Source organism: Pistacia vera, unplaced genomic scaffold (assembly GCF_008641045.1).
Source record: "Pistacia vera cultivar Batoury unplaced genomic scaffold, PisVer_v2 Contig1122, whole genome shotgun sequence".
Classification (NCBI taxonomy): domain Eukaryota; kingdom Viridiplantae; phylum Streptophyta; class Magnoliopsida; order Sapindales; family Anacardiaceae; genus Pistacia; species Pistacia vera.
In genome coordinates this window covers 105726-128563 of record NW_022195163.1, presented here as the reverse complement: position 1 = coordinate 128563, position 22838 = coordinate 105726, and the positions used below count along the sequence as shown (strand labels likewise).

The following is a 22838-nucleotide window of genomic DNA, read 5'->3' as shown; positions in this document are numbered from 1 at the left end:
TTACAAGCTGAATTATATGTATAATCCCTCTTAATCTAGATCTAAATCAGGCTCACCCATGCTTAAGACTGAAAATCTTGTTAATAAAGTCATCTATTGTGGGAGCGATACATAGTGTGAGCTTGATAGTCATGGTGAATGGACAAGTGGCACAAATTTGGTCATTGAAAAGTCTGCACAGCAATAGGAAGGATAAAATTTTGATTTAAATTGAGACAAAAATCTCTGACCATGAATATTTTGTGAGAAGGAATATAGATATTGTTTCCTAAAATTAATGTATGAAAGGGGGTGTGAATGAATTATTGAATTGTATGATGCAAATATGATCTCATTAGACTCTCCTCAGCATTGCCAAGCAAGAAGAAATTAGCGAGTAAAGATTCTTCCCCTGTTGTTTGGGTACAATCAATCTACACTACCTCTCAAAAATATTTGTATTTCAGTTTTCAATTATCGAATCTGTTAGAAATCCCGAAATTGCTAGCTGAAGAATGTGTACCACAACTTTTTTCAATCACATCACCTCCAGCAAAATTTCAACTTCAATGTGACAATTTTTTCAAACGCAATTTGGCTGGTAGGACCTTAAAATTTTCAAAAGATTTTCCTTATTTTCTCTTTGTTTTATGCTATAAATTGACTGATAATCCCAGAATCAAAAGTGTTGATAAAAAAGACAGCATAACATAGACAATTAAAACCATTTTCAGATATATTGATTTGATGTTACAATTAAAATGAGTTAATTACAATTTACCCCATAAACGCTTAGATTTATTGGTCCAAATCCTGCAGTTTAATTTAAAGTAGTAAGGATATTCTCCTCAATTATAAAGGTCGTTAAGGAGAAATGGATAATTAATTTGAGAGTAAATGACTTTTTTTTACCGAAATAATAGTCTAATGATACTTTTCTATCTACGAATTTTTAAAATGCTATTTTACTATTTAAATTTATATTCCCTTTTCGATTTTGGCATCAACCCTATACCACCACCATTCTCTTTCCTAATTATCACTCACCAAAACCTTTCAAACTCTACTCCCACCGACCCTGCCAATCGCTAACAATCAAGTGATTGAGGTTTGCTTAGCTGCTCATTCCAAGTTAAATTTCAATCAATCCCAATTACTAAAATCCAACTTTCCACCACCAAAAGACTCATTGGTCTCCCATTTTCAAAAACCTTAATAGCCTGGATAGAGTTTGCTCTCTGTTTGCCGTCGGAATATAAATTTGGATAATAAAGTAATATTTTAAAAGTTTGTTGATAGAAAAGTATTATTAAACCATTATTTGGGTGGGAAAAAAGTCGTTAACTCATAATTTGGAAATAGAATTTGAGTTTCTAAAATTAAGGCGTATCATAATATTTGTTAAATTCAAGAGGAGTAAATCCTAGTATTTTAAAAAACAAAGAACCGGACATAGTTGACCAAAACCTCGTGTGGATGAAATCTCTCTCCCAAAAAAAAAAAAATTCTATAATAAACCATAAAATCTTTCATCAATACCAGTTCTAAATAATATTTCTTGATTTTGTTGTAATCCTTATAAGCTCTGCCCAATTTATAATTGGTTGACTTGATTTACGTATTGAATCAACACCATTTCATTGACAACCATTCTGAAAGATAATAACATTGTTCATAGCAATATAAAAGCAATCTGCAAAACACTTATCTTATGAGAAGAGAAAGAATATGGAAACATTACAAATGTTTACTATTAAATAAGAATAATGTTGGCCCTGGCTCTGCATGAATGTCTACAAGCATTAAGGAAACTGTGAAATTGTTCTTGTTTAAACTGTTATTCAAATCAATTAAGCCCTCAAGACTAAAAATGAATTATCTGATGAAAGAAGTGAAAACCAATTCTCCTGGAAATATTAAATGGTCTTTTCATGTGCTATACAGTTGTGGTAGTCAACAGATTTCCAACAAATCCTGGACTTGCTCACTGGAAACTCTTATAGAGGCTTAAGGTGCAAGGGCTACAAGGGTGTGCCCCATTGGCTGATCGATCAAATATGTCTGAAGTAAAAACAATCAAACTGGAAAAGATTAGGCACCGGCGTTGTTTTCTTGGATGTCTCAGTTCTTAAGTTCAATCATGGAATCAATTGAATATTCTTAATCTCAGTAAAAAAAATTTCCTCAACAAAAGAGCTACTTCCACTTCCACTAGCTGCTGTTAGTACAAGATGGTTAAGTAAGATGGTAAAGTCTTCTAACTGAGGGCTATCGAGGCCTTGGAACATTGCTTGAACGAACTCTACATCTTTCAAGAAATCAGGGCGAACCCCACACTCTTTGAACTCAAGACCTGAACCCTCAAGTCTAAAGTAAGCCTCAATGCGACTCTGTTTCCTCTTTGGAAAGTGTTTGTCAAATGGTATAAAGAAAAGCCATAGGTGAGTTGACATTGCCAATCTGTCTCCACTGAAGAAACACTCTTTGCCTAAAATTAGGCATTTTCTTTCAACAGAAAACATATAAAACCTACACCTATAATCATATTCTGAAGGACTTGTAATATACTGCAAAAGCAGTGGAAGCTACTGGACATCTTTCTTTGTTCCTCTCTATGATGCTTTTGGACTTCTAAAGTAGCACAAATAGCCAATCCTAAGAATGTATAATTATTGTGCAAATTAAGAGGCAACTGAATTGCTAATGAAGTGCTCGTAGTCCGATATCTGAACCAATCTAGAATTCAATTCCTAGGCAGAAAAGCAATAAGTCTCAGCATGACAAAACGAGTATAAGAAAGATCCTGTAACATTAAAATCATGGTGTTAAAAGACAGGTAAAAGGACAGATAAAAATATGAGGCATGAAAGATACCTTATAAAGGATACTCATCTTTGAGCGGACAGAACTGGCTAGCATTGCACTGTGTGGATTGTTGATTTCTTGGTTCTCAGCGAAGTTGAGCGACATAATAAGATCCTGACTTTTGCTAACAAGAAAAATGATGTTTTAGCAATAAAATTGCCACATCTTCATCACCTTGATTCTCGAGCAATCTGAAACAAATTTGAAGGTAGAATTTCCAAAATTGTGACATACTTGATCACCAAAGTTTTTCAACGATGGGCACTCATATGTGCTTAGATTCTCTAAGCTTGAAGGAAGCTCTGTCACAGCTTGAAGATTCAGGCAATAAGACAGTATAAGAGTTTTCAGATTTCTAAATGCAGATAAATGGCGAAAATCATTTGGGTTGGTTTCTTCAGTGAGATTACAGTAACTTAAATCAAGTCCAGTCGGAGACGATAAACTTACTAGGGAAGGTAATGAAAAACTTATGGACTTGTGCCTGTTGCTGGCACAAGTACCGAAACCAGTTCCAACAAGTGTGTCTTCTCACACATTTCCCCCTAGATTTCAATGTTCATGTTGGTATTGCTTAAGCTTGTGGATGAAGGCGCCTCTATTATGGCAGTTTTACCAGCGTCAAGTTTCTCCAAACGTTCAAAATCCCCCAAATTCTCTGGCAATTAGTCAATTTTTGAGCAGCCAATGAGCAAAAGAACTTTAAAGAGATCTCCATCCAGAGATTATTCTTGGAAGCATCTGCAGGTTTCTGCAGTCTTTCAGATATAATACACTCAACATTTTGAGGTCACCAATAGAAGGATGAAGCTAATATAAATTCGAACAATCTCCAAGAATAAGTCTCTCAAGATTTGGAACTCCTCTGATATCTGCAGTTATGGTCAGCTTTTTTGAATGACTGAGTTTGAAGAGTTTCAATTTATCTAAATTCTGCCAGAGACATAGAAAAGTAAAAAACAGAAAGGATTGGAACATCATTTTTGAAACTAAAAATATATTCAATGAAATAAAGGTCTGAAAGAAATAATCACACCACTATATCCTTCCAAATTAGTTCAATGCTACTATATGACATATCAAGTTNAAAGTAAAAAACAGAAAGGATTGGAACATCATTTTTGAAACTAAAAATATATTCAATGAAATAAAGGTCTGAAAGAAATAATCACACCACTATATCCTTCCAAATTAGTTCAATGCTACTATATGACATATCAAGTTCAACAAGTTTCTCTGCTTTGAAACTTGATGTCAATGATTTTAGAGGGTATCCATGCCAGTTAAGTATCTGTAAATCATTGGGAAGAAATTCAAGCCCTTTGGGAAGAAGAAATTCAAGTTTCTCTACGAATGCATCAGTGTCCACAGATATCTCTTTTGATCCAGATGAATGTCGGGATATAACCTCCACTTCTTCTGTTCCCCATAAATTCACCAAGAACAAGGAAAAGAGAAGTAAAGCAGAAGTTAAATTCTTGAACTGATACAAGCATTACATATAACCAATATAATTTTATGGTCACTTACCTTTTTCCTTTCAAGTACATGATGGATATCATTATAAAGCCATAACCTACTGCGTCTGCCCAGATTATAAAGCCATAACCTACTGCGTCTGCCCAGATCTTTGAGAGATTCTTGGTGAACAATGGCCTGAGCCATTTCTTTTAGCAAACTGTGGACATATAACCTATCATTGTCATTGTCAATTGAAATGAGATATTTATCAGCCAGAACTCGAAGTCCAATTTCTGGGTAAAAATCACAAGCCTCTAGTATTTCAGTCACTTGGGTTACTTTCCTCAAATGAAAGAAACATGCAATATCAAGGAAAATGTTCTTCTCTGTTTCCTCCAGACCATCATAACTTATTTTGAGTACATCAAAAATTTTCCTGTCAGGAATTTCTTTAAGCTTTTTGTGTGCACTTTTCCACTCATTTACACTTCTACCACTGAGATAAGAACCCAAAACTACAAGGGCTAATGGAAGACCGTCAGCATAGCTTACAATGCTCCTAGAAAGCTCTATCTATTCTTCAGCAGGATGGTTTTGCTTAAAGGCTTTCAAACTAATGAAGAGCTTCCTTGGAAACTAAGCTCTTGGCCCTGTATATTATATCCACACAACGAGCAATCAGCAGATGTTCATCTCTAGTGATTATAATGATTCTACTTCAAGGACCAAACCATTCATGATCACCTGCTAATGTTTCTAATTGTTCTAATTCATTTACACCATCAAGAACTATAAGAAATCTTTTACTCTGCAGCCTGTAATAGATTCCTCGATGAATGTCCAATATGTTCATATTCTTTTCCCTTAGAGCTTGTGAAAGAAGTTGCTCTTCTAAAGCAGATGAACCAAATTTTTCAGAAATCTCTCTGATATTTGCGACAAAGCTGCTACCTTCAAATTTATAGGAAAAGCAGTCATAAACAACCCTAGCAATAGTTGTTTTACCAATGCCACCCATCCCACAAATCCCTATAATGCGAACATCATCCAACCTTTTACCTAAACAACAATTGATTTCTTGGAAACGTGAATCTATTCCAACCAAGCCCTTAGCAACATATGAGAATGAGAGCCTCAACCTAGTCCATATTTCTTCAACAATCTCTTGGATAAATATTGCCTCATGCCTGCAAAGAGTATAGAAAGATGACCACCTTTTTATAATTTATATTTCTAATTCTACAGTAATTCTGAATTCAATATTAGTATAAGAACTAATATAATGCATTAAATATTCATATTCTCCAATAGTACACATGCATACCTGCATGCACATACAAATGTCTACTTATATAAGTAATACTCAAATGAGTTGTAATGTATTATTCACAACAGTATGCTGATTTCCAAGATCTTGAATCTATGGTTTTACTGTCTGGCAATTTTAGAGGAGAATGTCTTAAAGACACTGGATAAACCGATAAATGCAGATTTTTCATCCATAATCAACAAATTTAAATCAAGATTTGTGCTAAACATGATGAAATGCCTTGGATTTACAACTAGAGGTTAATTTAGGGGGAAATGAGAGAGAAACTTGTTTATGGGATATTTACATTGTTTTGTAACCACATGCTTAAGCTATACCAACAAGAACATTGAAATCTAACATACAAAATCTGCTGTTGCTAAATTAATCAAATCACCCATATATATTCCTTAAAGAAATTAACGACCTGTAGAGCAAGAAGAGAAAAAATACCTGTCCTGCAAATGCGAACCAGATAAATTAGCCACATAAGTCAAAGCATCTCTCCATTTCTGCAGCTTCTCAGCTCCAAAATTAGCTTCTTCTGTTAGTGTCAAAATCATCTCAGTTTTTTAAATGTATTTTCTTGTATTTGGAATCCTTCTGCCCTTTCCCTTAACGTTCTGGGCCTGTTACCTGTATACTGTACTATTATCTATCGGGAAAATTACTTCCCCTGTGCTGGCGTTTACTTCCTCGATTAAAATAGGAACTAGGACAGGGATAGAATCATAGAAATGGGAAAAGAACAGGAATGTTCAAGAAAGGAATGGTATAGAATTACCATGTTTGTTTATAACAAGGAGTTGTTGATGGAATATAATGAAATTTGTGTGTTTCAGACAAAAATGCCTCTAGTTTAACCGATTATATGGAATCCATTAAAAAATATTCGATAAAAATTTCCCATAATTTAAATTATTTTTATGCACGAACATAATTGAAACTTCCTTAAGTTCATTTCCCAGTGATACAGTTGAAAGAACTATAAATTTTCCAATCTTGATAATAACATCCATCCAATTAGCTCAGTAACAAGGAACTATCTTAGCCTTATCGTGTTGTAATAATCATGATATGGCAAAAGAACCTTTTTCGTTAGTACGTACGTATTATTCAAGACAATGTTCTTTTTTAACCGTTGATTCTTCTTCAAGATACTCTTTGAAGCGATCGAGAACGTCGACCTCAATAAAATGTTATTTTGACAAATTCACACTCGTCCACTTTTAAAATGCCCTTTTACTACCTAAAGTACAGTTTTATAAGTAATTTTCAGTGTAAGGAAGGGCAAAATAGTCAAAAGTCCGTTATTAGTAAGAGCAAAATGATCAACATATAACAAACATTTAGCCGTGGGAGAAGTGAAAAGAAAAGGGATAACGCACATTAGCACGAGATGGTGCACGTTAGCAGCACCACAGTCAATGGTTTTGGCTGTTTTCTAACCAATCTCAACGTTCAAAATCACTTCCCAGACTACCCACAAAATCCCCATCACCTCTTCTACAAAGCCCAAGCCTCCATTTGCTGTCATTACTGACCATTTCCCACCACCACCTCCATTCGCACGGCCGACTCTTCAAGCCGGATTTCCGATCGATTTTTTTGCCACTGCAGACACCACCATCACATTCCCACAACCCACTCTACAAAACCCTCACCTCCATCACCGTCCCTTGCTCGCCAATCGTCAGTCATACACTGCGCGACCTTTCAACTTCCAAGCCAATTTTCAGTCTTTTCTAATGTTGGAAATTGTCCCTATCACCATCAATCGACTCCCCACAACCCACTCTACAAAACCCTTACCTGCATCACCGTCCCTTGCTCGTGGATCGTTGATCGTGCACCACGCGACCTTTCAACTCCCAAGTCGATTTTCGGTCATTTCTAGTGTTGGAAATCATCTCTGCCACCACCATTCAACTCCTTGGATCCTCCTCTCCAAAAGCCCCAACATTCTTCATCTCATTTGCTCATCAATAGTTGGCGATTGAAACTTCCCCACTCTAGGGTTTGTTGAGTTTTAATCGATCAATTGAGTTTGATTCGTTGGGTTTTTGTGTTTGTTGGGTTGAAAGATGATTGAGGAATCTTTATTTGCAGTATTTGTGATTTTTTTTTTGCTGATTTTCTGGTCGTCGACACTCCCCAATGCTGACGGCAATTGTCGGTAACGGAAGTGGATAAGAAGAGAAGAAAAAAATGGTTTTTTTTTTTTTTTTTCGTAAATCACTATATTTCCCACCCAACCCAGAGGAATAAATTGATGGGTAGTGAAATGGTATTTTATGGGTGGAAACATTTCATTAACTCTTTTCTTTTAGTTACAGTAAAATTTATTTTGGTAATAATGTATTTTCTCATTTCTCAAGGTGGATATGAAAATATAAAAACCCTAAAATTTGTTACCATTTGAAGGTTTTTATCACTCATCTCATTGAGAGATGTAAGTATTATACACGTATAAAGGGGTGTGAATGATTATTGAATTGTATGATGCAATATGATCTCATTAGACTCCTCAGCATTGCCAAGCAAGAAGAATTAGTAAGTAAAGATTCTTCCCCTGTTGTTTGGGTACATCTACACCACCACTAAAAATATTTGTATTTCAGTTTTCAATTATCGAATCTGTTAGAAATCCTAAATTGCTAGCTGAAGAATGTGTAGCCACAACTTTTTTCAATCACATCACCCACAAAATTCAACTTCAATGTGACATTTTTTCAAACGTAATTTGGCTGGTAGGACCTTAAAATTTTCAAAAGATTTTCCTTATTTTCCCTTTGTTTTATGCTATAAATTGACTGATATACCCAGAATCAAAAGTGTTGATAAAAAAGACAGCATAACATAGACATTAAAAACATTTCAGATATATTGATTTGATTTTACAATTAAAAGAGTTAATTACAATTTACCCCATAACGCTTAGATTTATTGGTCCAATCCTGCAGTTTAATTTAAAGTGTAAGGATATTCTCCTCAATTATAAAGGTCGTTAGGAGAATGGATATTAATTTGAGAGTAAATGATTTTTTTTTACCGAATAATGGTCTAATGACATTTTTCCATCTACAAACTTTTAAAATACTATTTTACTATTTAAATTTTATTCCCATTTTTATTTCGACATCAACCCTACACCACCACCATTCTCTTTCCCGATTATCACTCTCCAAAATCTCTTAAATTTACTCCCACCGACCCTGCCAATCGCTGACACAAGTGATTAGTTTTGCTCAGCCGCCCATCCAGCTAAATTTCAATCATCTCAACCACCAAATCCATCTTTCACCCCCAAAGACTCATTGGTCTCCTCTTTTCAAAACCCTTAATAGCCTGAACAAATTTTGCTCTCTGTTTGCTGCCGGAATATAAATTTGGATAATAAAGTGATATTTAAAAGTTTGTAGGTAGAAAAGTATTATTAAGCTATTATTTGGGTGAAAAAAAGTCATTACTCATAATTTGGAAATAGATTTGAGCTTCTAAAATTAAGGCGTATCATAATATTTGTTAAATTCAAGAGTAAATCCTAGTATTTTATTTAAAATAAAAAGAAGTTAACCAAACCTCTCCCCCACCACCCGCCCCCGCCCACCCCCCCCAACAGTTCTGAATAATTTCTTGATTTTGCTGTAATCCTTATAAGCTCTGCCCAATTTATAATTGTTTTGACTTGATTACGTATTGAATCAACACCATTTCATTGACAACCATTCTGAAAGATAATAACTGTTCTAGCAATATAAAAGCATCTGCAAAACACTATCTTATGAAGAAAGAATATGGAAACATTACAAATGTTTACTATTAAATAAAATAATGTTGGCCCTGGCTCCGCATGAATGTCTACAAGCATTAAGGAAACTGTGAAATTGTTCTTGTTTAAACTGTTATTCAATCATTAAGCCCTCAAGACTAAAATGAATTATCTGATGAAAAAGTGAAAACCATTCTCCTGGAAATATTAATGGTCTTTTCATGTGCTATGCAGTTGTGGTAGTCACAGATTTCCAACAAATCCTGGACTGGCTCACGGAACTCTTATAGAGCTTAGGTGCAAGGGCTACAAGGGTGTGCCCCATGTGCTGATCGATCAAATATGTCTGAAGTAAAAACAATCAACTGGAAAAGATTAGGCACCGGCGTTGTTTCTTGGATGTCTCAGTTCTTAAGTTCAATCATGGAATCAATTGAATATTCTTTAATCTCATTAAAAAAAATTTCCTCAACAAAAGCTACTTCCCACTTCCACTAGCTGCTGTTACAAGATGGTTAAGTGATGGTAGTCTTCCAACTGAGGGCTGTCGAGGCCTTGGAACATTGCTTGAACGAACTCTACATCTTTCAAGAAATCAGGCGAACCCCACACTGTTTGAACTCAAGACCTGAACCCTCAAGTCTAAAGTAGCCTCAATGCGACTCTGTTTCCTCTTTGGAAGTGTTTGTCAAATGTATAAAGAAAAGCCATAGGTGAGTTGACATTGCCATCTGTCTCCACTGAAGAAACACTCTTTGCCTAAAATTAGGCATTTTCTTTCAACAAAAACATATAAAACCTACACCTATAATCACATTCTGAAGGACTTGTAATATCGCAAAAGCAGTGGAAGCTACTGGACATCTTTCCTTGTTCCTCGCTATGATGCTTTTGGACTTCTAAAGTACACAAATGCCATCCTAAGAGTATAATTATTGTGCAAATTAAGAGGCAACTGAATTGCTAATGAAGGCTCGTAGTCCAGTATCTGAACCAATCTAAATTCAATTCCTAGGCAGAAAAGCAATAAGTCTCAGCATGACAAAACAGTATAAAGAAGTCCTGTAACATTAAAATCAGGTGTTAAAAGCGGTAAAAGGACAGATAAATATGAGGCATGAAGATACCTTATAAAGGATACTCATCTTTGAGCGGCCAGAACTGGCTAGCATTGCACTGTGGATTGTTGATTTCTTGGTTCTCACGCATTTGAGCGACATAAAAGATCCTGACTTTTGCTAACAAGAAAAATGATGTTTTAGCAATAAAATTGCCACATCTTCATCACCTGTTGATTCTCGAGCAATCTGAAACAAATTTAGGTAGAATTCCAATTGTGACACTTGATCACCAAAGTTTTTCAACGATGGGCACTCATATGGGCTTAGATTCTCTAAGCTTGAAGGAAGCTCTGTCACGCTTGAAGATTCGCAATAGACAAGTATAAGAGTTTTCAGATTTCTAAATGCAGATAAATGGCGAAAATCATTTGGGTTGGTTTCTTCATTGAGATTACAGTAACAAATCAAGTCCAGTCGAAGACGTAAACTTACTAGGAGTAATGAAAACTTATGGACTTGTGCCTGTTGCTGGCACAAGTACCGAAACCAGTTCCAACAAGTGTGTCTTCTCACACATTTCCCCTAGATTTCAATGTTCATGTTGGTATTGCTTAAGCTTGTGGATGAAGGCGCCTCTATTAGGGCAGTTTTACCAGCGTCAAGTTGCTCCAAACGTTCAAAATCCCCCAAATTCTCTGGCAATTAGCCAATTTTTGAGCAGCCAATGAGCAAAAGAACTTTAAAGAGATCTCCATCCAGAGATTATTCTTGGAAGCATCTGCAGTTTTCTGCAGTCTTTCAGATATAATACACTCAACCTTTTGAGGTCACCATAAAGGATGAAGCTAATATAATTCGACAATCTCCAGAATAGTTCTCTCAAGATTTGAACTCCTCTGATATCTGCAGTTATGGTCAGCTTTTTTGAATGACTGAGTTTGAAGAGTTTCAATTTATCTAAATTCTGCCAGAGACGTAAAACAGAAAGGATGGGAACATCTTTTTTGAAACTAAAAATATATTCATGAAATAAAGGTCTGAAAGAAATAATCACCACTATATCCTTCCAAATTAGTTCAATGCTACTAATGACATATCAAGTTGAACAAGTTTCCTGCTTTGAAACTTGATGTCAATGATTTTAGAGGGTATCCATGCCAGTTAAGTATCCATAAATCATTGGGAAGAAATTCAAGCCCTTTGGGAAGAAGAAATTCAAGTTTCTCTACAAATGCATCAGTGTCCACAATATCTCTTTTGATCCAGATGAATCGTGTATATACCTCACTTCTTCTGTTCCCCATAAATTCACCAAGAACAGGAAAGAGAAGTAAAGCAGAAGTTAAATTCTTGAACTGATACAAGCATTACATAAACCAATTAATTTTATGGTCCTTACCTTTTTTCTTTCAAGTACATGATGGATATCATTTAAAGCCATAACCTACTGCTTCTGCCCGGATCTTTAGAGATTCTTGGTGAACAATGGCCTGAGCCATTTCTTTTAGCAAACTGTGGACAATAACCTATCATTGCATTGTCGATTGAAATGAGATATTTATCAGCCAGAACTCGAAGTCCAATTTCTGGGTAAATCACAAGCCTCTAGTGTTTCAGTCACTTGGGTTACTTTCCTCAAATGAAGAAACATGCAATATCAAGGAAAATGTTCTTCTCTGTTTTCCTCCAGACCATCATAACTTATTTTGAGTACATCAAAAATTTTCCTGTCAGGAATTTCTTTAAGCTTTTTGTGTGCGCTTTCCACTCATTTACACTTCTACCACTGAGATAAGAACCCAAACTACAAGGGCTAATGAGGACCGTCAGCATAGCTTACAATGCTCCTAAAAGCTCTATCTATTCTTCAGCAGGATGGTTTTGCTTAAAGGCTTTCAGACTAATAAAGACTTCCTTGGAAACTAAGCTCTTGGCCCTGTATATTATATCCACACAACGAGCAATCAGCAGATGTTCATCTCTATGATTATAATGATTCAACTTCAAGGACCAAACCATTCATGATCACCTGCTAATGTTTCTAATTTTTCTAATTCATTTACACCACAAGAACGATAGAAATCTTTTCCTCAGCCTGTAATAGATTCCTCGATGAATGTCCAATATGTTCATATTCTTTTCCCTAGAGCTTGTGAAGAAGTTGCTCTTCTAAAGCAGATGAACCAAATTTTTCAGAAATCTCTCTGATATTTGCGACAAAGCTGCTACCTTCAAATTATGGAAAGCAGTCATAAACAACCCTAGCAATAGTTGTTTTACCAATGCCACCCACCCACAAATCCCTATAATGCGACATCATCCACTGTACCTAAACACAATTGATTTCTTGGAAACGTGAATCTATTCCAACCAAGCCCTTAGCAACTATGAAATGAGAGCCTCAACCTAGTCCATATTTCTTCAACAATCTCTTGGATAAATATTGCCTCATGCCTGCAAAGAGTAATAGAAGATGACCACCTTTTATATTTATATTTCTAATTCTACAGTAATTCTGAATTCAATATTGTATAAGAAGTATATAATGCATTAAATATTCTATATGAACTAACCAATTGTGAGTTGTCACATCGAGGTTGTGAAAGAAAATTTGTTAATATAATAGAAATTAGTTCAATAATAATATCAATTTACATTCTTATAAATATATAACAACAAAATTATAATTTTTTTTATATATTATTTAATTAAAATGGATCATCAAAGCATCAACATTTGTTGAATAAAAATTAATGTATATAACTACTTCTGGGTGGTCGAGTGATTTGATATGGACTTTTTGTTGTATTACTCAAGTGGTTTTGAGTTTAAGTTTCTCTTCAATTACTAATAGGGGTATCTACTGGAGCTCTTACCTAGTCGATAATTCTAAGATCCCGAGGGGTTAATCTTCCTCGATTACTAATAAGGGGTAGCCACTAGAGCTCTTACCTAGCTAATAATTCTTGAGTTTCAGAGGATTAACTGAAGTACGCATAAACTGGTTCAAACACTCCAATCATTAAAAAAAATAAAAATAAAAATAAAAATAATAATGTGCATGAATTAGTGACCATGTTCCATTTTACTTTAGGCTCTTTTAACAAAAGGCAGAATAACACGTGTTTCCAATTGCAGCCGGTGATTAAAGTAGCAGAAATCAAATGTAGCCGAAATTCGAGATCAATAATTTAAAAAAGAAGATTATTATAGTTAATATGAGATTAGTTATGAAATTAATAAAAAGATTTAACAAAAGCAACAACATGCACACACGTGTAAAAAGTGGTAAACCCTTTCGGCGAGAACCAATTAAAATGAAAATGAACACTAAAAAAGCTGAATAATTTTTTAGTAATTAAAAATAGTATCAAGAATCACCTTAACAAGTGTCGAAGTTCCAAGCTTGATTTCGGCTGAGATTCCATTCCATAGGATAGGACCACAATTGCATTAGCCCAAAGCTACCTACATTCAATGTTTGGTTCATGTAAATTCTAGAACCATACTTGCTTTCCAATAATTGTTCCCTTAATTTATACTTTAATAAAATCTAATTAATTTATTTTACAATCAAGGAATGATTTAGAATGTCATAAAGTATCAATGACTTGTAATTATAATGTTTCATTTGTTTAACAAGTTAAGTCTTTTGTTAATTAAATATAGGTGTTGCTATGTAAAAACGCAACAACTATAAATACTCAATTGACCTCGGCATGATTGAATAGGATATATGTGTGATTAGAATAATCAGCTTGGGAAAGATTATAAAAGAGATGATAAGAGAATAAAAACGATTTATAAAGTGGTTCGGAGTTTTAGGATCAAGTCTACATCCACTATTATATTATTACTTTGTATTTGTTTTGTACATAGAGTGATTACAACGAAAACACGTAGAAGTGAGGTTAAACTCTCTCTAAGTAGGTTTTCTACTCTTTGTGTGAATAATTTCATCCCTCAAAACGAAGGTGATTCTTCCCTTTTATACACACTATCTGATAGTGATTGAGAATGGTTGTTACAAGCTGGATTATATGCACAATCCCCCTTAATCTAGATTTGAATCAGGCTCACCCATGCTTAAGATTGAAAATCTTGCTAATAAAGTCATTTATTGTGGGAGCGACACGTAGTGTGAGCTTGATAGTCAGATTCTGGCATGGTGTATGGACAAGTGACACAAATCTGGTCATTGAAAAATTTGCACAACAATAGGAAGCATAAAATTTTGATTTAAATTGAGACAAAAATTTCTGACCATGAATATTTTGTGAGAAGGAATATAGATATTGTTTCCTATATTTAATGTATGGAAAGGGGGTGTGAATGAATTATTGAATTGTTGATGCAATATGATCTCATTAGACTCTCCTCAGCATTGCCAAGCAAGAAGAAATTAGTAAGTAAAGATTCTTCCCCTGTTGTTTGGGTACATCTACACCACCACTTAAAAATATTTGTATTTCAGTTTTCAATTATCGAATCTGTTAGAAATCCTGAATTGCTAGCTGAAGAATGTGTAGCCACAACTTTTTTCAATCACATCACCTCCAGCAAAATTTCAACTTCAATGTGACATTTTTTTCAAACGTAATTTGGCTGTGGACCTTAAAATTTTCAAAAGATTTTCCTTATTTTCCCTTTGTTTTATGCTATAAATTGACTGATAATCCCAGAATCAAAAGTGTTGATAAAAAGCCAGCATAACATAGACAATAAAACATTTTCAGATATATTGATTTGATTTTACAATTAAATGAGTTAATTACAATTTACCCCATAACCGCTTAGATTTATTGGTCCGAATCCTGCAGTTATTTAAAGTAGTAAGGATATTCTCCTCAATTATAAAGGTCGTTAAGGAGAAATGGATATTAATTTGAAGTAAAATGATTTTTTTTTACCGAATAATGGTCTAATGACATTTTTCCATCTACAAAACTTTTAAAATACTATTTTACATTTAAATTTATATTCCCTTTTATTTCGACATCAACCCTACACCACCACCATTCTCTTTCCCGATTATCCACTCTCCAAAATCTCTTAAACTTTACTCCCACCGACCCTGCCAATCGCTGACAATCAAGTGATTAGGGTTTGCTCACCGCCCATCCAAGCTAAATTTACAATCTCAACCACCAAATCCAATCTTCACCACCAAAGACTCATTGGTCTCCTCTTTTCAAAAACCTTAATAGCCTGAACAAAGTTTGCTCTCTGTTTGCTGCCGGAATATAAATTTGGATAATAAGTGATATTTTAAATTTTGTAGTAAAAGTATTATTAGCTATTATTTGGGTGAAAAAAAGTCATTAACTCTAATTTGGAAATAGAATTGAGCTTCTAAAATTAAGGCGTATCATAATATTTGTTAAATTCAAAGTAAATCCTAGTATTTTAATTTAAAATAAAAAGAAGTTAACCAAAACCTCTCCCCACCACCCGCCCCGCCCACCCCCCCCCAACAGTCTGAAATTTCTTGATTTTGCTGTAATCCTTATAGCTCTGCCCATTTAAATTGGTTGACTTGATTTACGTATTGAATCAACACCATTTCATTGACAACCATTCTGAAAGATAATAACACTGTTCAGCAATATAAAGCAATCTGCAAAACACTATCTTATGAGAAGAGAAAGAATATGGAAACATACAAATGTTTACTATTAATAGAATAATGTTGGCCCTGGCTCCGCATGAATGTCTACAAGCATTAAGGAAACTGTGAAATTGTTCTTGTTTAAACTGTTATTCAAATCATTAAGCCCTCAAGACTAAAAATGAATTATCTGATGAAAGAAGTGAAAACCAATTCTCCTGGAAATATTAAATGGTCTTTTCATGTGCTATGCAGTTGTGGTAGTCAACAGATTTCCAACAAATCCTGGACTGGCTCCGGAAACTCTTATAGAGGCTTAAGGTGCAAGGGCTACAAGGGTGTGCCCCATTGGCTGATCGATCAAATATGTCTGAAGAAAACAATCAAACTGGAAAAGATTAGCACCGGCGTTGTTTTCTTGGATGTCTCAGTTCTTAAGTTCAATCATGGAATCAATTGAATATTCTTTAATCTCAGTAAAAAAAATTTCCTCAACAAAAGAGCTACTTCCACTTCCACTAGCTGCTGTTAGTACAAGATGGTTAAGTAAGATGGTAAAGTCTTCCAACTGAGGGCTGTCGAGGCCTTGGAACATTGCTGAACGAACTCTACATCTTTCAAGAATCAGGGCGAACCCCACACGTTTGAACTCAAGACTGAACCCTCAGTCTAAAGTAAGCCTCAATGCGACTCTGTTTCCCTTTGGAAAGTGTTTGTCAATGGTATAAAGAAAAGCCATAGGTGAGTTGACATTGCCAATCTGTCTCCACTGAAGAAACACTCTTTGCCTAAAATTAGGCATTTTCTTTCAACAGAAAACAATAAAACCTACACCTATAATCACATTCTGAAGGACTTGTAATATACTGCAAAAGCAGTGGAAGCTACTGGACATCTTTCCTTGTTCCTCGCTAGGATGCTTTTGGACTTCTAAAGTAGCACAAATAGCCAACCTAAGAATTTATAATTATTGTGCAAATTAAGAGGCAACTGAATTGCTAATGAAGTGCTCGTAGTCCGATATCTGAACCAATTAGAATTCAATTCAGGCGAAAAGCAATAAGTCTCAGCATGACAAACGAGTATAAGAAAGATCCTGTAACATTAAATCATGGTGTTAAAAGACGGTAAAGGACAGATAAAAATATGAGGCATGAAAGATACCTTATAAAGGATACTCACTTTGAGCGGACAGAACTGGCTAGCATTGCACTGTGTGGATTGTTGATTTCTTGGTTCTCAGCGAAGTTGAGCGACATAATAGATCCTGACTTTTGCTAACAAGAAAAATGATGTTTTGCAATAAAATTGCCACATCTTCATCACCTTGATTCTCGGCAATCTGAAACAAATTTGAAGGTAGAATTTCCAAAATTGTGACATACTTGATCACCAAAGTTTTTCACCGATGGGCACTCATATGTGCTTAGATTCTCTAAGCTTGAAGAAGCTCTGTCACAGCTTGAAATCAGGCAATAAACAGTATAAGAGTTTTCAGATTTCTAAATGCGATAAATGGCGAAAATCATTTGGGTTGGTTCTTCAGTGAGATTACAGTAACTTAAATCAAGTCCATTCGAAGACGATAAACTTACTAGGAAGTAATGAAAAACTTATGGACTTGTGCCTGTTGCTGGCACATACCGAAACCAGTTCCAACAAGTGTGTCTTCTCACACATTTCCCCTATTTCAATGTTCATGTTGGTATTGCTTAAGCTTGTGGATAAGGCGCCTCTATTATGGCAGTTTTACCACGTCAAGTTGCTCCAAACGTTCAAAATCCCCCAATTCTCTGGCAATTAGTCAATTTTTGAGCAGCCAATGAGCAAAAGAACTTTAAAGAGATCTCCATCCAGAGATTATTCTTGGAAGCATCTGCAGGTTTCTGCAGTCTTTCAGATATAATACACTCAACCTTTTGAGTCACCAATAGAAGGATGAAGCTAATAAATTCGAACAATCTCCAGAATAAGTCTCTCAAGATTTGGAACTCCTCTGATATCTGCAGTTATGGTCAGCTTTTTTGAATGACTGAGTTTGAAGAGTTTCAATTTATCTAAATTCTGCCAGAGACGTAAAAAACAGAAAGGATGGAACATCATTTTTGAAACTAAAAATATATTCAATGAAATAAAGGTCTGAAAGAAATAATCACACCACTATATCCTTCCAAATTAGTTCAATGCTACTATATGACATATCAAGTTGACAAGTTTCTCTGCTTTGAAACTTGATGTCAATGATTTTAGAGGGTATCCATGCCAGTTAAGTATCCATAAATCATTGGGAGAAATTCAAGCCCTTTGGGAAGAAGAAATTCAAGTTTCTCTCACAATGCATCAGTGTCCCAGATACTCTTTTTGATCCAGATGAATGTCGGTATATAACCTCCACTTCTTCTGTTCCCCATAAATTCACCAAACAAGGAAAAGAGAAGTAAAGCAGAAGTTAAATTCTTGAACTGATACACATTACATAAACCAATATAATTTTATGGTCACTTACCTTTTTTCTTTCAAGTACATATGGATATCATTATAAAGCCATAACCCTGCGTCTCTGCCCGGATCTTTGAGAGATTCTTGGTGAACAATGGCCTGAGCCATTTCTTTAGCAAACTGTGGACATATAACCTTCATTGTCATTGTCGATTGAAATGAGATATTTATCAGCCAAACTCGAAGTCCATTTTCGGGTAAAAATCACAAGCCTCTAGTGTTTCAGTCACTTGGGTTACTTTCCTCAATGAAAGAAACATGCAATATCAAGAAATGTTCTTCTCTGTTTCCTCCAGACCATCATAACTTATTTTGAGTACATCAAAAATTTTCCTGTCAGGAATTTCTTTAAGCTTTTTGTGTGCGCTTTCCACTCATTTACACTTCTACCACTGAGATAAGAACCCAAAACTACAAGGGCTAATGGAAGACCGTCAGCATAGCTTACAATGCTCCTAGAAATCCTATCTATTCTCAGCAGGATGGTTTTGCTTAAAGGCTTTCAGACAATAAAGAGCTTCTTGAAACTAAGCTCTTGGCCCTGTATATTATATCCACACAACGAGCAATCAGCAGATGTTCATCTCTAGTGATTATAATTATCTACTTCAAGGACCAAACCATTCATGATCACCTGCTAATGTTTCTAATTGTTCTAATTCATTTACACCATCAAGAACGATAAGAATCTTTTACTCTGCAGCCTGTAATAGATTCCTCGATGAATGTCCAATATGTTCATATTCTTTTCCCTTAGAGCTTGTGAAAGAAGTTGCTCTTCTAAAGCAGATGAACCAATTTTTCAGAAATCTCTCTGAATTTGCGACAAAGCGGCTACCTTCAAATTTATAGGAAAAGCAGTCATAAACAACCCTAGCAATGTTGTTTTACCAATGCCACCCATCCACAATCCCTATAATCGAACACATCCAACCTTGTACCTAAACACAATTGATTTCTTGGAAACGTGAATCTATTCCAACCAAGCCCTTAGCACCATATGAGAATGAGAGCCTCAACCTAGTCCATATTTCTTCAACAATCTCTTGGATAATATTGCCTCAGTCCTGCAAAGAGATAGAAAGATGACCACCTTTTTATAATTTATATTTCTAATTCTACGTAATTCTGAATTCAATATTATTATAAGAAGTAATATAATGCATTAAATATTCATATTCTCCAATAGTACACATGCATACCTGCATGCACATACAAGGTCTACTTATAAGTATAACTCAAATGATTTGTAATGATTATTCACAACAGTATGCTGATTTCCAAGATCTTGAATCTAGGGTTTTACTGTCTGGCAATTTTAGAGGAGAATGTCTTAAAGACACTGGATAAACCGATAAATGCAGATTTTTCATCCATAATCAACAAATTTAAATCAAGATTTGTGCTAAACATGATAAATGCCTTGGATTTACACTAGAGGTTAATTTAGGGGGAAATGAGAGAAACTTGTTATGGGTATTTACATTGTTTTGTAACCACATGCTTAAGCTATACCAACAAGAACATTGAAATCTAACATACAAAATCTGCTGTTGCTAAATTAATCAAATCACCCATATATTCCTTAAAGAAATTAACGACCTGTAGAGCAAGAAGAAAAATACCTGTCCTGCAAATGCGAACCAGATAAATTAGCCACATAAGTCAAAGCATCTCTCCATTGCTGCGACTTCTCAGCTCCAAAATTAGCTTCTTCGTTAGTGTAAAATCATCTCAGTTTTTGAGATGTATTTTCTTCTATTTGGAATCCTTCTGCCCTTTCCCTTAACGTTCTGGGCCTGTTACCTGTATACTGTACTATTATCTATCGGGAAAATTACTTCCCCTGTGCTGGCGTTTACTTCCTCGATTAAAATAGGAACAAGGACAGGGATAGAATCATAGAAATGGGAAAGAGACAGGAATGTTCAAGAAAGGAATGGTATAATTACCATGTTTGTTTATAACAAGGAGTTGTTGATGGAATATAATGAAATTTGTGTTTTTCAGACAAAAATGCCTCTAGTTTAACCGATTATATGGAATCCATTAAAAAATATTCGATAAAAATTTCCCATAATTTAAATTATTTTTATGCACGAACATAATTGAACTTCCTTAATTCATTTCCCAGTGATACAGTTGAAAGAACTAAATTTTCCAATCTGATAATAACATCCATCCAATTAGCTCAGTAACAAGGAACTATCTTGCCTTATCGTGTTGTAATAATCATGATATGGCAAAAGAACCTTTTCGTTGTACGTACTATTATTCAAGACAATGTTCTTTTTTAACCGTTGATTCTTCTCAAGATACTCTTTGAAGCGATCGAGAACGTCGACCTCAATAAAATGTTATTTTGACAATTCACACGTCCACTTTTAAAATGCCTTTTTACTACCTAAAGTACAGTTTTATAAGTATTTTCAGTGGGAAGGGCAAAATAGTCAAAAGCCGTTATTAGTAAGAGCAAAATGATCAACATATAACAAACATTTAGCCGTGGGAGAAGTGAAAAGAAAGGGATAACGCACATTAGCACGAGATGGTGCCCGTTAGCAGCACCACAGTCAATGGTTTTGGCTGTTTTCTAACCAATCTCAACGTTCAAAATCACTTCCCAGACTACCCACAAAATCCCCATCACCTCTCTACAAAGCCCAAGCCTCCATTTGCTGTCATTACTGACCATTTCCCCACCCACCTCCATTCGCACGGCCGACTCTTCAAGCCGGATTTCCGATCGATTTTTTTGCCACTGCAGAACCACCATCACATCCCCACAACCCCTCTACAAAACCCTCACCTCCATCACCGTCCCTTGCTCGCCAATCGTCAGTCATACACGCGCGACCTTCAACTTCCAAGCCAATTTTCAGTCTTTTCTAATGTTGAAATTGTCCCTATCACCATCAATCGACTCCCACAACCCACTCTACAAAACCCTTACCTGCATCACCGTCCCTTGCTCGTGGATCGTTGATCGTGCACCACGCGACCTTTCAACTCCCATTCGATTTTCGGTCATTTCTAGTGTTGGAAATCATCTCTGCCACCACCATTCAACTCTTGGATCCTCCTCTCCAAAAGCCCCAACATTCTTCATCTCATTTGCTCATCATAGTTGGCGATTGAAACTTCCCCACTCTAGGGTTTGTTGAGTTTTAATCGATCAATTGAGTTTGATTCGTTGGGTTTTTGTGTTTGTTGGGTTGAAAGATGATTGAGAATCTTTATTTGCAGTATTGTGATTTTTTTTTTGCTGATTTTCTGGTCGTCGACACTCCCCAATGCTGACGGCAATTGTCGGTAACGGAAGTGGATAAGAAGAGAAGAAAAAAATGGTTTTTTTTTTTTTTTTTCGTAATCACTATATTTCCCACCCAACCCAGAGGAATAAATTGATGGGTAGTGAAATGGTATTTTATGGGTGGAAACATTTCATTAACCCTTTTCTTTTAGTTACAGTAAAATTTATTTTGGTAATAATGTATTTCTCATTTCTCAAGGTGGATATGAAATATAAAAACCCTAAAATTTGTTACCATTTGAAGGTTTTTATCACTCATCTCATTGAGAGATGTAAGTATTATACACCCCCATGGTTTCTCAAAGTATTATAATAGGGAGATTTTGATACTTTATTAGGGGGCTAAATGAAAATCTAGGGAGATAAAACCCTGGACGTGTTGTTGGTATTCAGTATTTACTAATCTCTCCAGGAGGCACGCTGAAAACCCTCATCATTTGAGGTCTAGCGTTACAAAAAGATTAAATAAGATAAATGTGATACTTTTATCAACAAGTCGTTGTAGTATAGTGGTGAGTATTCCCGCCTGTCACGCGGGTGACCCGGGTTCGATCCCCGGCAACGGCGAAAATTCATTCTTATTTATTCTAATATTTCGTTTCATTTTTTAAAATTTTTATTTATTTATTTCAACATTTTCGGTTCATTTTCAATTTTGTTTATCTATTTATTTCAATATTTTGGTCTCAATTTTTATTTGAATATTTTCTATATTTTCATTTCATTTTTTTTTTTAACATTTTATAATCGTTTTTGGATCAAAATGAAAATTATCCAAATATCTAAATTTCAACTCATCTACGTATTAAAGATAAAAAATTTGATAAATAAGCAAAGACAAGGAGAGTCCCATTTGTAGAATATTTTGTTTTTGTATAAAATTATTTAATCTGTAATTCTCCATAATATACCCTAAATAAATACGTATATTTCTCCTTTAGTCTTACAAAATATGCTACGTTTATAACATA

General features: G+C 35.0%; 1 long non-coding RNA gene and 1 other non-coding gene across 2 annotated transcripts; one reads left to right on the top strand and one right to left on the bottom strand.

Annotated features, from left to right (window-relative positions):
* Positions 1-1759: 1759 nt before the first annotated feature.
* Positions 1760-6125, bottom strand: LOC116142092. Its single transcript, XR_004129954.1, has 5 exons — positions 6068-6125; positions 4454-5492; positions 4019-4420; positions 2854-3777; positions 1760-2782 (listed from the first exon to the last, which is right to left on the bottom strand). It is a non-coding gene; the product is annotated as an uncharacterized LOC116142092 (long non-coding RNA).
* Positions 6126-22362: 16237 nt separating this feature from the next.
* Positions 22363-22434, top strand: TRNAD-GUC. The gene has a single exon. It is a non-coding gene; the product is annotated as a tRNA-Asp (tRNA).
* Positions 22435-22838: the final 404 nt, after the last annotated feature.